This window comes from Balaenoptera physalus (genome assembly GCF_965194825.1).
Source record: "Balaenoptera physalus genome assembly, chromosome: 2".
NCBI lineage: Eukaryota > Metazoa > Chordata > Mammalia > Artiodactyla > Balaenopteridae > Balaenoptera > Balaenoptera physalus.
Genome location: NC_138883.1, coordinates 171,555,397 through 171,572,467, shown reverse-complemented (window position 1 = coordinate 171,572,467; position 17,071 = coordinate 171,555,397). Strand labels below are relative to the sequence as shown.

Sequence of the window (17,071 nt, the reverse complement as noted above, 5' to 3'; positions counted from 1 at the left end):
AATACCTGAAATATCGATGTAAAGTCTTGTAATACAGGCTTCCAAAGTATCATATAAGCTCCAAAAACTTCAGCTTGTTACTCTAATAATATGTACATTTGAATTGATTTACAGGGCTCTGGAAGTTAATGCTTTACTTTGAAGGGGGGAAAATCATTCTGCAGCTTAACAGGAAAAGGATATCCTCTCTGCAGCTTGAAAGGAAACCAGAGCTGATGATTTATAAAAAATGTATTAGTTGCAAGATACAAAACCCATCTGAGGTCTAAGTGCATTTGACACATCAGTTCAAAAAACAATTCCGCCAGGGCCTTTGGGATTTAGGGAGAATGGCTACCTAAGAAAAAGAAAACGGGTAGGTTCCTGTAACAAATGAAACCAAGACACAGGCAGCAAGGCCACGACAGTCTTCACTCACATGCTTATCCCTCTGTGCAAGGTGACAGGGACCTAACCGGAGACGTGCTTTGGAAAACAGATTGAAGGCTGTCAGGCCCACAGGTACTGCCCACTCTCTGTGAATACCAGCCAACACGTATTGGACACATAGTACAGGCCAGGCACTCTTCTAATGCTTTAAAGTCCAGTTTAACTCATATAGTCCACAAAGCCATCCTGTGAAGTAACTACTAGGGTTATCCCCATTGAACAGATGAAAAAAGTGAGGCAGTTTGTTCCAGTTCACTAAGGAGTTGTTTTTAGCCAAGACTTGAGTCCAGGGAGTGTGACATCAGCTCGCATTCATCTAGACATTCAGTAAAGTGTTCAGAATAACCCCGTTGAAAGGCCAGGCCTATCTGAGTTGCCTTTACCATGCCCTTTATACTTTAGTTTGCACAAAAGCATTGAACCAGAAATGATAACACCGTCCTAAGTATTTTACAGATAAGAATTCAGTTGATCTCCGTTCTAAGTCTGGAAGTACCACTATTATCCTCCCCATTTTACAGATGAGGAGACTGGGTTACAGAGAGCTTAACTAACTTGCCCAAAGAGCTAATAAGTGGCAGAGCCAGGATTCAAAGGCAGGCATTCTCATCTAGAGCCTATGCTTCTAATCTCTGTGCTACAGGATGTACTTCTGTGTACATGTCTTGGATGTTTGTTCTATGTCAGGCCTTGTTTTAAGTGTTTTAATTGAATCATCTCGTTTGAAATATCCCCAACACACTGTCAGAAAGAGCCGGGGAAGTAGCTAGTGTCTTAACCCGACAACAGGTTCTTTGTTAAAAGGTTTCCAAAAGCACATAGCAAAGTGGTTAACAGAGGGAGTTTTGTAATCAGAATGACCACGGTTTAAATACTGGCTCTACCATTTACTGAGCTCGGCTATCTTTTTATCCCTAGTTTCCTCCCCCACTCCACTGTCCATCCGTCCACCAAAAGAATTAGAGGAGACACACTGAAATGGAGGTGAGACTATCCCCAGCATGATGAAAGCCACTGAAAACCCCTCACTTCGGTGGGGAGACATTTGCTGCAGGTGGCAGGGCTGGGGAAGCCGGAAGGGCGTGATGCCCAAATCAGTGGTTCTCAGAGTGTGATTCCCCAGACCGGCACCATCACCATCACCTGGAAAACTTGTTAGGGATGCAAAACCTCCAGCCCCGCCCCGGACCTGCTGACCTAGCAGCTCCTGGGTGAGGCCCGGTGTGTTTGAACACAGCCTGCAGGCCAACCAGAAGCACACGAAAGTTTGGAAGCCACAGTCCTAGGAGACCTGGGCAGTATGGCAAGGCCCCAACCTCAGAGCACGACATGGATGACCAGTAACTTGTGACTACGGATAACAATGTGAATTCGCTCCCTTAATGAGTCAGAGCAGATTCAAAGCTTTCCCTGTGATAGCATCACTGCCCCTTGCATTCTCATCGGAGAGAATGGGAAGGCATTACAGAAGCAACTGGAAGTGCCAGTTCCCCAGTGACCGGTGGAGGCGGGGCAAGCGTGGGGAAGAGTTCAGACTCAGCCCCCTCTTTTTTGGCTGCTGGATTGAGGCCCCTAGAGGGCAGGGACTGACCCCAGAACTCTCACCTCCTTGGGCCACATACTCAGCCGGTCACTCCCTCCCAAGACCCTCTCAGCGGCTGTGTTCCTCCCGGACCTCCCCTCCGTCCCTTCCATGGTTGCCCTAGACAGTCATGTAAGCCACTCAGCAGCCCTGACCGGCACTCCGCCCTCCAGGGTGACCCCGAGCCGCACAAACAGGATGTCCAGGAGGTGGGGAGGCACCAGCTGAGAAGAAACCGAACCCACAAATCCCAAAAGACACTCAGCAAACCGACAGCTATTTACCAGGCCCCCACCTCAGAGGGCCCTGCACCAGGAAAGGGGACTAAAAGTACCTAGCACATGGTTACTGCTTGTAGGGGGTAGATGAGGAGGCAGGACATCAACCCAGCACAACTGCAGAGGCAGGATAAGTTCCAGGGGCTCTGGATACGCAGTTCCTCTAACCACCAGTAGAAAACATTCGGGAAAAAAAAATTCCAGAAAGTTCCAAAAAGCAAAACTTCAATTTGCCCCATGCCTGGCAACTATTTACATTGCATTTACATTGTATTAGGTATTAATTGTATTAGGTGAGTTATATGCAAATACTAGGCCATTTTATATAAGGGACTTGAGCATCCGAGGATTTGGGTATCCGCGGGGGTCCTGGAACCAATCCCCTGGCTGACTGTATATAGAGAGGCATGGGAGGAAATGAAGCTTGCAGCCAAGTGGTCAAAAACCTTGGAAACCAGAGTAAGGAATTCCAGATTGATTCCATAGGCCAGGGTTTCCCCAAAGTGTTAGTATACGTCTCAGAATATTCTCTTGGTAGAATTTTAACAGATGTTATGGGACTGAATGGGTTCTAGTACCAAATCCAATGTGGGGAGGGGATCCCACACCAACAAGCGATTCTCGGGACACCAGCTGGGTGTCCACAGTGCCTACCCAGACGGCATCAGATCCCACAGGTGAGGGGCTCAGTCCTAGGAGACCACCCCGGCCCCCCACTCAGACCCCAGGCACAAGTCCAGGTTACCGTCTATGCTTCTGACCAACTGGCTATACATCAGAGGTTGCTACAACCTTCTCAGGTTCGAGTACTTTGCTAGAGCAGCTCACAGAACTCAGAGAAACATTTTACTTACCGGATCACCAGTTTATTACGAGAGGATGTAACTCAGGAACAGCCAGACGGAAGAGATGCATAGGGCAAGGCAGTGGGAAGGGGCTGGGAGGTTCCATGTTCTCTCCAGGCACCACTGTTCCGGCAGCTCCATGTGTTCACCAACCCAGAAGCTCTCAGAACCCCACACTTTTGATTTTTTACGGAGGCTTCCTTACGTAGGCGTAAGTGATTACATCATTGGTCATCAGCCCCTCTCCACTGGATGTGGGGGTGGGACTCAAAGGTGCAACCCTCCAATCACAGGGTTGGCTCCGTGGCAACCAGCCCCCATCCTCAGGTGCTTCCAAAAGTCACCTCGTTAGCATAACAAGCGACACCTTGAGGCTCTCACAAGCTCAACCTCTTGAGCTTGTGCAGGACCTCTTCAATTGTGAATCTCTGGAGGGAGACCTCGTAGGCTGCACTTTACAAACATTTCAATATAGAACCCTTTTTCAGAGGACTAGCGCTCCATGTAACAAACTCAGTTTGTAGATTTCAGTGGGTGGGTTGGTGGGTCTGTTCCTGCTGTAATCTCCTCAGTAGCTTGTTGAGAATACGGCTTCGGAGGTCTCCTCACAGCTCCTCTGAAGCAGAAATACTGCCCCAGGTGAGTCCGATGTATCATCAAGCTTGGGAACGATCGGTTTCCATTGTTGCAACTGAATTCTAAGGGCCAATGATATTGAGAAGGGGCAGGTGGGAGGAAGAAGGAATAATAAGCAAGACCGTGTGGCTTAGACATGGGGGTCGTGAGGGGATCTGGAGCGTCACCTACAAATTGGCACTTGCCATCTACCTCTACGAGGATTCAATTATGAGCCGCTGCAGCTGCTGACCTTCAACGCCCCCTGAAAGGAGCTCAGGGTGAAGATCAGAAATGAGGCACTCTGTGCTCTGGAGAAAACTGGCAGAACAGATCTTCAGATAGGTATTTTCAGGTGAAGATTTTCTGAGCCCAGTTCTTGCATCTCCTCATATCTAGAAAAGCACTAAAATCCTTCATGGTGACGTCTGCTCCTCGTGACTAGCAGAAACCTTCTACAAAAAAAATATGTGCTTGATTGCATGTACTCCCCCTTCACCAAAATCACATCTATACTGACCTTCCCCCACTAGCTCTTTGGAGCGGTTTCTCAGAGCTATCTGAAATGCCGTCTCCCGGGCTATAGTCCTCATTTTGCCCCAAATAAAACTTAACTCACAATTCTCATGTTGTGCATTTTTTTCAGCCAACAGGAGGTAGTGAGGGGATATGGGGGTCATGAGGGGATACGGAAACCCTGAGGGGGAAGAGAGGTACACCGTCAGGAAGAGAACAGAGATTGGAAGGAAAACCTCACTTCTTAGTAGAAACAACCCACACTTGTGGAGGGGCTCGTGGCTTACAAAGTATCTTCCAAAATACCAGCTGACCTTCTTACAATCCCATGAGGTGGTTAGGAAAATGATCTCCATTTTTCTGGGTTTGAGGAAACCAAGACTAAGTGGATAGGCGCTTGTTTTTCTTTACACTGTCCCATATCTGACTGCTCTCTTCGCTCTGAGCAATTGCTAGAGAGACGCGGGACCATCAGCATCCCAGGCAGCAGCGGCAGGGATGCCTGTACCAGCAGCTGGCATCGGCCCAGACCTCGCTCAGGGGCCGACCTGGCTGTGGTCACTGCCGTGCAGCCCCCTGGAATGCCATTTTCCTGCCTTTTTTCCAAATCTGGTTCCCCGGTCTTCCCCCCTGCCTATTGTGTGAGCTACCCCATCTCCCTCCATACCTACCTTTTCTAAGTTAGCCAGAGTAGGTTTCCACAGTTTCTAAAAAGCTTGACTTGAATGAGAAAGGTCAAGTGTGGGCATGAACGTCCATTTCAAAATTCAAATCTTCCGCTGTCCCTGGCTGGGGTATTGAAAAGTATAATGAGTTCGAGTTTAGTCTTATGATAATGTCAGTGATGAATGTTCAAGTGGGAATTTCCAGTAGGCATTTGGAGATGCAGGACTAATGTATAGAATAGAGGTCAAGGTAGAAATATGGGTTTAGGGATCAATTCCACTGAAATCATGGATATGAATGAAATAGCTTGTAACAGGTCAAGCTGTGACAGCAAGCAACTGAAAGCACTCTGGTGATCCAAGGCGAACAGATTCGCTTGAAAAGTCCTAAGAGGAGCTTTGGAAAGAGAAGAAGCACGGCTTGGCCGAGGAAAGTGGAAAGGCAAGACGTTTGAGAAGACTCCAAGGTGGATGCCACCTACGTTTAGAGAGGCAGTTTCTTAATATTGAGGGGAAAAGTAACAGTAATACAAAAAAAAAAAATACCTTTCACTCAACAGTATGTATGGTATGATCCCATTTTATTTTATTTTTTAAATGTATATATTTGCATCAGTCTGGAAGGATCTACATCAAAGCATTTGCAGTGATTATCTCTGGATGCTACAATGACAATTTTTGTTTCCTTGTTTTCTTATTTTCCACATTAAGCATTCATTGATTTTTTTTTCCAGATACAATTCATAAAGCATAAAATTCACCATTTTAGAAGGTACAGTTCAGTGTTCTGAGAATATTCACAAAGTTGTCTGACCATCATCACTCTCTAATTCCAGAAAATTTTCATCCTTCCAAAAAGAAACCCTGTGTCCATTAGTGGTCACTCCCCATTCCTGCCCTAACCTCCCAGCCCTAGGCAACCACTAATTACTTCCTGTCTCTATAGAGCTGTTTATTCTGGATGTTTCTTATGAATGAAATCATGCTGTATGTAGCCTTTTGTGACGGGTTTCTTTCCATTAGCATCATGTTTTCAGGGTTTATCCATGTTGTAGCTTGTGTCCGTACCTCACTGTCCGTTGTTGCCAAATAAAATTTCCTGGCATAGCTGTTCCATATGTTGTTTATCCATTCATTAGTTGCTAGACACTCGAGCTGTGTCTTTCCACCTTTCCACTACAGCAAATAATCCTGCGGTGAACATTTATGAACCAGTTTTTGTATGAATGCATGTTTTCAATTCTCCTGAGTATATACCTAGGGGTGGAACTGCTGGGCCATATCTGTTTAGCTTTTGAGGCGCCACCAAAGAGTTTTCCAAAAGGTCTACATTCTTTTACATTCCCACCAGCAACGTAGGAGGGTTCTGGTTACTCCACCTCCTCCCTAACACCTGTTAACTTGTTAACATCACTTTTTAGAAAGGATGGAGAAAACATGTGCTAAGGGGGCCCAAGACCCACCGTTCTTTTCAACAAACTTAATCCTTCTTGTGATTTTTCCACAGACGAAAGGTAAAGCATGCAAGCATTCTTCTGTAATAATATGATAGAGAAGCTGGCATTTATTGGATTCTTATTGGCCTCTGGGAGGGTTAATGTCGAACTCTGTGATGTATTATACTATTGAATATTTACAGAAAACACTGAGTTTGGAACCTATTCTAGAGATGAAGAATGAGGTTTCGAGGTGAAGTGACTTGAGCATAATGACACTGACCCAAATCCGAAATTCTTAACCATCCACTGTGACAGCTAAAAACCTGCCTCTCCTTCTGCTGTTTCTGGCTGTACACACCATGTGTCATTTCCATATTTTCCCAGGGGGAAAAAACCTTTCTCAAGATGATTTTTCACAAGTAAGTCAGGTACAATTTATCATACTCTTAATGCTAACGTATTCTGGAGATGCAAAGCCTATAGCATATGTAGAAATAACTTGACTCAGCAGTGTAAACATTAACTCAATGCTTTTTAAAAAAATGAACAACCTTGTTTCTCTGAGTTGATGTGATACTTCTTCTCTCCTGCTGGATCTTTTATTGGTGCCAGTAGGAATGGGTTCTAAAACTGATTAGCCCGGAGAAAGACTGTAATCAAATAAATCTCAAGTTAGCCATGCTTTCAATTTTGTTTAGAAGTGAGATTTTTTTTTTTTCCCCAACTGTGCCTTGTTTCCCAAAGAAAGCATGGTAGATTTTGTGTTCGAAAACATGTTTGCTTCTGTGACTTCCAATGACAGCAGAACCAATTCTGTTTTGTAACTGGCCAATTTCAGCTCCTGAGATAGACCCGTGGAAGAAGAGGGATGTGAATAAGATCTGAATAAAGCATATTATTAGATCTCAAAGAGAATCAATAGAATTTAATGTAGTTTTCCTTGCCTTGCGTCAATAAAGCAATGTTGTTAGGAAGGCATTACAATCTTGTCTTCTCTTGTGGGTTTGAAAGCTTGTTTTGTTGTGGTGGTGATGGTTGATTTGCCTGAGTCGCCTGTCCTAAGGACTGATTTGTTTGGTTTTGTAACGCATCATCCCTGCATCTGTAACTTAAGGCTCAGAACACCTAGGGAGGTAAATAGATGTTATTTTTATTATCTGTGCTTTATAAATAAATTTTAACCTGGAAAGATGACATGGCCTAAGTCACACGTTCAGCTGCACTTGGTAGGTTGATGCACAATTCTAGGCTGAACCTTAATCTGCTTAAAATCAGGAGAAATCTGGAAAACCACAGGCTCACCCATTATTTCTCTGCTGGTGAAATTGAGACCAGTTGGTTAAAGGGCTCTAATGGGCTGAATTGGCCCCAGAATTCATATGTTGAATCCCTACACCCCCAGGACCTCAGAATGTGACTGTATTTGGAGATAGGGCCTTTAAAGAGGTAATTAATTTAAAGTGACATGATTAGGGTGGGCCCTAATCCAATATGACTGGTGTCCTTATAAGAAGGGGAAATTGGGATACAAGACACGTACAGCGGGAAGACAATGTGAAGACACAGGGTGAAGACAGCCAACCACAGGCCAAGGGGAGAAGCCTGGAACAGACCCTTCTGTCACAGCCCTCAGAAGGAACCGACTCTGCCCACACCTTGATCTCAGATTTCTAGCCACCAGAACGTGACACAAGAAATTTCTGTTGTTTAAGCGGCGTAGTCCGCAGGACTTTGTTATAGCAGCCTGAGGAAACGAATACAGGGCCCTCTGCTGCCACTTTGCTGATGACGAGTGTCAGGCCCCAGGTCTCCTGACATTCATCTCAATGCCCCAAGATCGTGCTTTTGAGGCTTACTGAGCGAAACCCAGAAACCACAGACATACCAGCTGTTTGGTGCTCACATGCATCATATTTATCTTAGATCCCATGGAGGCCAGTCTCCTCTCTGGTCAGAGCAGCATCCCCCAGAAAATCTGAATGCAGGATTTGAAATTTGAGCCATCTGGTCAACCGGTCTGAGGTTGAGCTGACATCCTACCTTTCTTGCTCCAGTGCTCTTGCTGGGGAAAGTTTCTCCAGGGAAATCTTCACCCCTGTCTGGATTCCCAGAAGTTGTGCTGACTCAGAACCTCTTTTCGGACATCCTGTGATTTTGTGAAAGAGGCCCCTTTGCTCTTGTCAAGCGCACGCCTCTCTCCCCTGGGGCAGAGTCCTGCCTCTCCACTGGGGCCCTTTTTCAGAGGAAGAAGGAAGAAAGAGTGATGGGGCACCGTGCCTAGTTCAGGCACGTCTCACTTAATCTTCACCTCCCTGAGGGGAAGCTCCCTGAGGGGAAGCCACCATCACCTCCATTTGCTAGATGGAGAAACTGAGGCACACACCGGTTAATCGCTCACCCCAAATTCACACAGCTCACAAGTGGGGGAGGTAGATTTGCCTTCCACTCTCTGACTCAGGCCTGTGCTTCTGCTACCTCAGAATGCCACTGAGAGAGAGGCAACCAGATTACCATCCTCCTTACAGACCCCACACGTCCCAAGATAACAAAGGTGAAAAGGCCCAGTGAGGACCTTGCTGAGCTGGGGCTCATGACATTTTGTCTCTGGAAGCTTCAGGTAACACCTCTCCATGGCTGATGGCGTACTTTCTGTGGAGCTCTAAACAGAGCCACTGAAAGGGCGGTCTGCAGCGGGAGGGCCTCAAAGGCTCGGTCCCTGCTCCAGAATGAGATGGAGACAGAAAGCAAGCAGGAGCATTCAGGGGCATTCATGCCAATTCAACAGCAATGCTAGGGCATGGAACCCAATCATAAAAAAGAAATGAGCTTGTATTTCATACAATCATCTCATTTTTCTCAGCACACATCATACTTCCTTGTAAATAACGAAAATGATCCTTGGGACTTCCCTAGTGGTCCAGTGGTTAGGACTTGGCACTTTCACTGCCATGGCTCTGGGTTCAATCCCTGGTCAGGGAAGTAGGATCCTGAAAACTGAGCGGGGGGCGGCCAAAAGAAAAAAAAAAAAAACTGGTTCCTTACCATGGACACCTTGAGAAGCACTGCCCAGAGGCCAGCATAAATGACTAGGGAGACAAAGAGATGATGGGGAGGCATGGAGCCCAGGTGTTATGGGCTGAATGTCTGTGTCCCCCCAAAATCCACATGTTGAAGCCCTGACCCCCAGTATGATGGTATAAGGGGGTGGGGCCTCTGGGCGGAAATTAGGTTTAGATGAGGTCATGAGGGTGAGGCCCCCATGATGAGATTAGTGCCCTTTTAAGAGGAAGAGACACCAGAGTGTTCTCTCTCTGCCCTGTGAGGACACAGCGAGAAGGTGGCCGTCTGCAAGCCAGGAGGAGAGGCCTCACCAGGAACCAAGTCTGCTGGCACCTTGATCTCAGACCTCCAGCCTCCATAAGTGTGAGAAATAAATGTGTGTTGTTTAAACCCCCCAGTCTGTGGTATTTTGCTATAGCAACCCGAACGGACAGAGACTCTGGCTCTGCTACTGACAACCCAAGGCCCCGTGGCTGAGGCTGAGCCTCCTGCAGTCTGGTGCTTCCTTTACTGGCAGCATTTCCTCCCTCGGGTCCTTAACAAAATTGGCAGGGTTCCCATGACATGACATGACAAAGCCAGTTCCCCAGGACACAAACCTGCCCCTACAAGGTGCTGGGTTTGAAGGCAGGTCCTAGGACACATCACATGCCATCCCCTTCCTACTGCCTGACTTGGGGGCCACAACCTGCCCTCATGCCATCCCTCAGGTCTCCATCTCAGGAAGGAAGGGCTGGGGCTCATAATCCCATCCCTCCCACAAAGCCAGTCCCACCTCGAGGTGGGATTCCTTTTGGAAACTCTCCTACCCCCTTCTTAGCAACCTTGAATCTCCTTAGAGCAATCATTTCCTCCTCTTCAGTATAAATGGTACGTTCCACTTTTCTGCATTTGTGAAATAAATTTGTATCAAGAATAAGACCATTTTTATATAATGCAACGTGCCTGAGACTGATTTTGTTGTTGTTTTAGAGAAAGGTCCAGATGCTTTAAAAGTTTATGAACAGCCACCCAGCTCTCGACAGCAAGCAGAAGCCTGCAGCCCCCATCACTCATTTCTCAATTATCCTGGGAGAAGTAGGTCAGGGATGAAAGCAGGCCCGGGAGGCTGGGGGGTGCAGCAGGACAGCAGGAGACTGGCCCTGCCGTTAACGAGGGTGACCTTGGGTAAGTCTGTGACCCGCCCTGTACCTGGCTCCCCACAAGGGTTTGGAGCTCTGTGACCCCATCCTTCTTGATAAGGTCACTTTCTACAGCGGCCATCCTGTCCTTTAGCTTATCAAACAAGAAGCCAAATGGCCTGAAATGAGCCTCCCTCCCTGCCCCCGTCATTCCCCAGGCTGTCTTGTTAATAGGAAAGTAGCCAGAAGGTAAGCAGCCGAGAGAAGGAAGAGACCCCCCTGACGAACATCCGGTCCTTCGAGGGAACCTCACCCCCAAGGGCCGGGGGGACGGTGGCTTCAGCCTCCTGGACTTCCCAGCAAAGTCTGTGCTTGTCTTTGTAGTTGCTGCTGCCCACGAAGCTGTACCTGGCTTCTCTTTCCTGCCTAACAGACACCGTGGTTTCCATCAGCCTCAGGCCACTCCCCCTCCTGGAGGCTCCTTCCTCCTTCCTCCCCTGCATCCTGCACACTCTTCTTCCCATGGCCCCAGTTCTCCCGCCCCCGTCCTTCGACACCTACCTAGCATTTACAGCGCACAAAGCACATGCATCGAATCCTCGCGATGTTGTTGATTTATTGGCTTCTGAACAAAAATCTCCAGGTCTGGGGAGCTGAGTGTAATTTTTGCCTCCGGTCCCCTGTCTACCCTGGGCCACCACAATCAGAGGGGGCTTGGGGACATCAGACACTTTAGGTACATACCGTTCTTCCTGTGAGCCCGGCAAACCCTGTGAGACCGGGGTGGAGAGCTCCCTTTTATAAACATAGAAAGTGAGGCTCACTTGGATGCCTGGGCACAGACTGGATGCCCCGGGGTGTCCACTGGTTTCAAAAAAAAAACAAGCACAGGCTGGTCACGTGCTGACTCAGGGCCAACGCAGAGCCAGTAAGAGGCAGAGGTGGGCTCAGCCCTGGGTCTGTGTGATGCCAAAGCCCCCTCTCCTCCACCAGACGTCCCACTCTGGCCTCTGCCTTTACCCCTCGGGGGTGTGGCCTCTAGGATGCCCAAGCAGCTCGGAAAGGTAGCAAACACAGAGCCTCTGGGATGCCCAGTGGAGAAGGAGGGTCTAGACGAGGAGAACCAGCTCTCCACCCGGAAGCTGCAGAAGGCTTGCCCTTCACCTACACAGCAGATCAGAGGCAGCTGCCGGGAGCCCAGGGTGGGTCCCACCAGGAAGCGGGGGTGGGGATTGGCTTGGGTTGGGTTGGGACAGCCCAGTGACTAGGGATACTGGATACTTGATGGGGTTGAGGACACTGACAGGTCCGTCCTGCCCCAAATGCCAGTAGGGCCCCCTGAAGAATCACGAGCCCCTTCAGCCAGCTTCTCCTTTTGCATCTGACCCCTCACTGCTGTCTTGACGTTGGCCCAGAGGACACCGCCCAGCGATTCTGGGGCCCACGGGCTGCTTTCAGGCTGCTGGAGAAGCAAGGCATTCAGAAACCCGTGACCAGCCCTCCCTGCGCTTGGGGCTTTTAATCTCCTTAATTGAAATTGATTGGCCTCTTGGGAGGCAGCTCTGCATTGGCCCTGAGCTTCAGCAGGTGATCAACTCCTGCTTCGTTCTTTGAAAGACCAATTGACACACCAGGGCATCTGATCTTCTCCCTGAATCCTGGGCCCCTTTCCTGACCAGGAGCAAAGCCAGAAACAGGCACACTTAACAAAACAGCTCAGGAAATAAAAGCGCCCGATAAAAATAAGGGGAGAATATTCCAGTCCCTCTGTGGCTTAGCATTATACAAAAGGCCAGTCAAAACCCCATTACCGAGGAAAGATGTAATCACACGGGGACGGAGCTGCCGCAGGGGGAGCGTGGGCCTTCGGCAGCTCACAAGATAAACAGGCGGGGCTGGAGCATCTCGAGGACCCGGCTGCAGAAAAGATAAAAAGGGAAGAAAAGTGAAAGCCCATCTTAAGTTAAAAGCAAACCAAACATCGAGAGAACGGTTTGAGCGTCCGGATCGGTGTTCATCTAGACACACAGCCGTTCACTCCCCACCCCCATGTGGCTGGAGCTGCTTTACAAACCGGTTTGGTCCATCGTACCTCTTGGAGAATCTTCTAATAGGGCCCCTTCCTTACCAGGCTGATCCCATATCCTGGAAACATCCCTCTGGGGGTTCTCCTGGGATGGGCCGGTGGGTCATTTCACCGACTGGGAGCTGGGTTTGAAAGGGCTGTGCTGGGGGACTCGGGCCACCTTATGGTTTCCAAGCCCTGGGCTCTGTCCCTGCATTGGCTGTGCAGGGTGGCACCAGGACACAAGGCTCACGTTAGAGGTAAGGAAACACAGACCTGACAAGGTAGGTAATCATTAGGAGTGGCAAACTCATCCTAAGACCATCGTGCTGCCTGGCCTTCTAAAGATCAAGTTGAAGGGACCAGGATGTGCCATCCCCAAATATGCCACTTTGGCGTAAGGATTATTTTAAACTGAAGGCAAGTGAGAATCAACAAGACGCAGGATGAGTTCTTCCTTCCCCTTTTCTGCCTAAAAGCAGGGCATAAAATTCCCTTAGTGAAGGTTTCCCCCTCTCCTGTACTAGAAAGAGGAGAGAGACTCTTATCACCAAGACAGAGTTGTCACTGAGATGAATCTGCATAAACAGACCTTATTAAAATAACCCACAAGAATTCCCTGGCGGTCCAGTGGTTAGGGCTCCACGCTTCCACTGCAGGGGTCACGGGTTCGATCTCTGGTCAGGGAACTAAGATCCCACAAGCCGCTCAGGATGTCCAAAAATTAAAAAACAAAACAAAACAAACAAACAAAAACCATTATCTTCCATTGGTTTCCTCCTTATATTTCCTAGTCACTTCTCCACAATGTATTGTCTCTAGAAGCCTAAACCTCCTTTCCTTTGTTGAAGATGATATATAAATGCCCAAATTGAGACTACCTCTTTGAGTTTCACTTTTTTTCTGTGAACTCTGTGCATGTAAAATATTAATCAAATTCATCTTCCTTTTCTCCTGTTAATCTGTCTTTTGCTGGTTAAATTCGCAGGCCCTCAGGTACTGAACATAAGAGAGTAGGGGAAAAGTTTTTCCTCCCCAACGAAGTCCAGACATCCAGATTTTAAAAGCAGAGATCCAACTTGTTTGCTGCAGAAAACTCCATTTTTAAGTAAATTCAAGTTGAAAGTGGCTCTTAACCTCCACTTTCTCTAGCAGCAGGAACATGACAGAAGGATGAAGCAGAGGGTGAGCTCTGTAAAAACAAGGGCCATATCTGTCTCAGTCATCATGGAGCTAGTGTCTAAGGGTGACTAACATATAGTAGGCACTCAATAAACATCTGTTGAATAAGTGAATAGATCAATGAATAGAGGGATGGATGGAGGTACATTGGATCAAATAGGGTTGGAGCAACTATATTGTGCAGAAAGTAAAATTGTAGCTTATTGAATACAGGCTCCCATAAAATACCACCAAGACAGCCTGTTGATAAAGCAAAGCTCCCAGCAGTAAGCAAGGTCACTACTTGGCAGTCTTGACAGCGTCTCTGAGTCGGGCAGGTGAAGTCAGGATATTCAGCTGGTCGAAGGTGGGTCTTTCAGTGTGGGGATCACAAGGACGGTGTTAAGTCTCCTGATGTAATAGTTCCGGATTGTGGGCACAGCAAGGTGTGTTAGCAGTCTATCGATGTTATATATTGAAAGGCTAAGCAGTTTTAAGTGGGTTTGGGGGAAGTTCCTAAAATAATAAAGTTATCTGCAGCTTTTATCTTCTTGGGCAAGCATTTCCAAAATGGTTAAATCACATTGGCAAAGACAGTGGAATCAAGTCATGTCGGTGAAGACTGCGTGGTACAGGTCACATTAACGCAGACGTAAGTAAGCTCTGTGGACATGGACGCTTTCCTTGAGCCAGTGACCTTAAGTAAACCACTCTCCCTCTGCACTGCGACATATACAGAGAAGTAAAAACCATGTTTGTCCACAGGAGTACAGCAAACCTAAGTGGGCTCTAGGGTAAGTGTGGTGGCTAATTTCCGGTTAAATAGGGGTGACACATGTTAAACCATCCAAGGGAGAGGTGATTCAAGTATGCCTTAGACTTCAGTATCTGACAATAGCCCTGAGAGGCAGGACCAGCAACATAACTTGCAGAGCCCAGTGCAAAATGAAAATGCAGGCAAGCGGGGGCCACTCTTCGTTGCGGTGCGCAGGCTTCTCATTATGGTGGCTTCTCTTGTTGCAGAGCACGGGCTCTAGGCACGTGGGCTTCAGTAGTTGTGGCGTGTGGGCTCAGTAGTTGTGGCTCGCAGGCTCTAGAGCACAGGCTCAGTAGTTGTGGCTCACGGGCTTAGTTGCTCCACGGCATGTGGGATCTTCCTGGACCAGGGCTCGAACCCGTGTCCCCTGCATTGGCAGGCGGATTCTTAACCACTGCACCACCAGGGAAGTCCCAAGAAATAATCTTAATATAAAAGGATAAATATTGTATGATTCCACTTACATGAAATATCCAGAATAGGCAAATTCATAGAGACAGAAAATGCCTTAGAAGTTATCAGGGGCTGAAGGGAGAGGGAAAGGGAGGGTTATTGCTTAATGGATTTAGATTTTCTATTTGGAGTAAGGAAAAAGCTTTGGAAATAGATAGTGGTGATGGTTGTACTAAACTGTGAATGTAATTAATATCACTCAATAGTATACTTTTAAAATTTTTATTTATTTATTTATTTCATTTATTTTTGGCTGTGCTGGGTCTTCATTGTTGCACGTGGGCTTTCTCTAGCTGCAGAGAGCCGGGGCTACTCTTTGTTGCAGTGCGAGGGCTTCTCATCGCGGTGGCTTCTCTTGTTGCGGAGCACGGGTTCTAGGCGCGTAGGCTCCAGTAGTTGCAGCATGCAGGCTCAGTAGTTATGGCATGCTGGTCCTAGAATGTACGAGTTTCAGTAGTTGTGGCACGTGGGCTCAGTAGTTGGGGCTCACGGGCTCTAGGCGTGCGGGCTTCAGTAGTTGTGGCACACGGGCTCAGTAGTTGTGGTTCGCAGGCTCTAGAGTGCAGGCTCAGTAGTTGTGGCGCACAGGCTTAGTTGCTCCGCGGCATGTGGGATCTTCCCGGACCAGGGCTCGAACCCATGTCCCCTGAATTGGCAGGCAGATTCTTAAGCACTGGACTGCCAGGGAAGTCCCAACAGTATACTTTAAAATGACAAATTTTATGAAGTGTGTGGGTGTGTTTTATTTCTAATTATGGTAAAACACTGGGACATATACTTTGCCACAGTAGGAAAGTGATTAAATAAGAAAAATGAAGGATTTCAAGATGGCAGCAGCAGAGCATTAGCCACGTGCAGGGCCCTTCTGAGCACGGGGTTCTGTGGGAAGCCAGCTCTGCCAAGAGGACAGAGACCCCCAAATGTAGGTGTCACGCCGCATTCTGGAGACTGAGTGCTGCCTCTGGGTCACTGAAGACCTCCTCAAAGTGCCCAGCCTCCAGAATCTTCTTGTGCTCAAACAAGGATGGTAAACATCGCAAGCCCTCACCTTCCTGCTACCTGCCACGCCCTCCTTGGCCTCCTAACATCACGTCCAGATGCAGAGCTCAGGAGACTTCCCAGTGTCAGCCCTGGAGGTGACAATGTTTATGGGATGTTTTGCCTCCTCCTTCTGACCTCCGTTATGGTACTTTAACCCCGTGGTGCCATTCACAGGGCAGACGTGTGCAGCCAGGGACACAGAGGGAGCAGCAATCTAGCTGGGTCACTCATCTGGCAATTAGGCGGCCAGCCACCTCCCCCACTGCCTGGCATTCGCTGAGCGCCCTCCCTCCATTCCTTCTGCTTTTGCCTCCACGCCAACTACATCCCTCACTCCTCTGGGCTTCCTCTCACTCTGGATCCATTAGGTGGGACCTACTAGAGTTCCCCTGGGGGCGCTCTGGAGGGATAAAGATGAGGGATGAGAGGGTGGTAGAGTGCGGCCAAGAAGGAGCTCTGGCCTTGTATCCAATTCAATCAGAGTCTACGAATAACATATATTAGGTACCAATGAGAGGTGAGAAGGTAATAAAAAGGTGAGCCAGGCATGGCCCTATCCCGGGAAACCTAATGAAAGACTGCCTGCCACCTTTGCCTCGCATACCTTAGATGATCGGCCCTTGATCTGGGGTCTACTGAGCAGAGAGGATGCCCTTCTCGTGACCCAGACCAAGCACGGGCGCTCACTCGGTGAGCTTTCCCAGCCCTGAGGCCACCTCTGGTTGTTTCTGCTCATTGGTGGCCTCAAGCTGCTCTACCTCCGGGCATTCACTCAATAGGAGGGTGGGAGCTCTGCTTGTTGGCTGAAGACAGGCCCCAAACAAGACATTACACAGTAAAATTACATGAAGTAGTTCTCGAGTTCTGACCCTGTCTACCATTGTAGGATTTCCTGGCCACCCCAAAAGCCTCTGTCATCATTTCTGGGACATCTCATGGGGGGATCTCATGGGTGTGTGTGTCCTTTCACAACCACGTGGCATG

At 48.2% G+C, this 17,071-nt stretch overlaps 1 long non-coding RNA gene across 12 annotated transcripts in view; it reads right to left on the bottom strand.

Moving 5' to 3' along the window:
* Window positions 1–3,585: 3,585 nt before the first annotated feature.
* Window positions 3,586–17,071, bottom strand: part of LOC309656451 — a 73,488-nt gene continuing 60,002 nt past the window's right edge. For 8 of the 12 annotated variants that reach the window (XR_014261349.1, XR_014261350.1, XR_014261351.1 and 5 more), the window contains 3 exons: window positions 12,362–12,467; window positions 11,295–12,012; window positions 3,586–8,602 (listed from right to left, as the gene is read on the bottom strand). This is a non-coding gene — a long non-coding RNA (uncharacterized lncRNA). Of the gene's footprint in view, window positions 8,603–11,294; window positions 12,013–12,361; window positions 12,468–13,207; window positions 13,305–17,071 lie in introns of all 12 variants that reach the window. The other 4 variants (XR_014261353.1, XR_014261355.1, XR_014261356.1 and 1 more) reach the window with 4 other exon arrangements.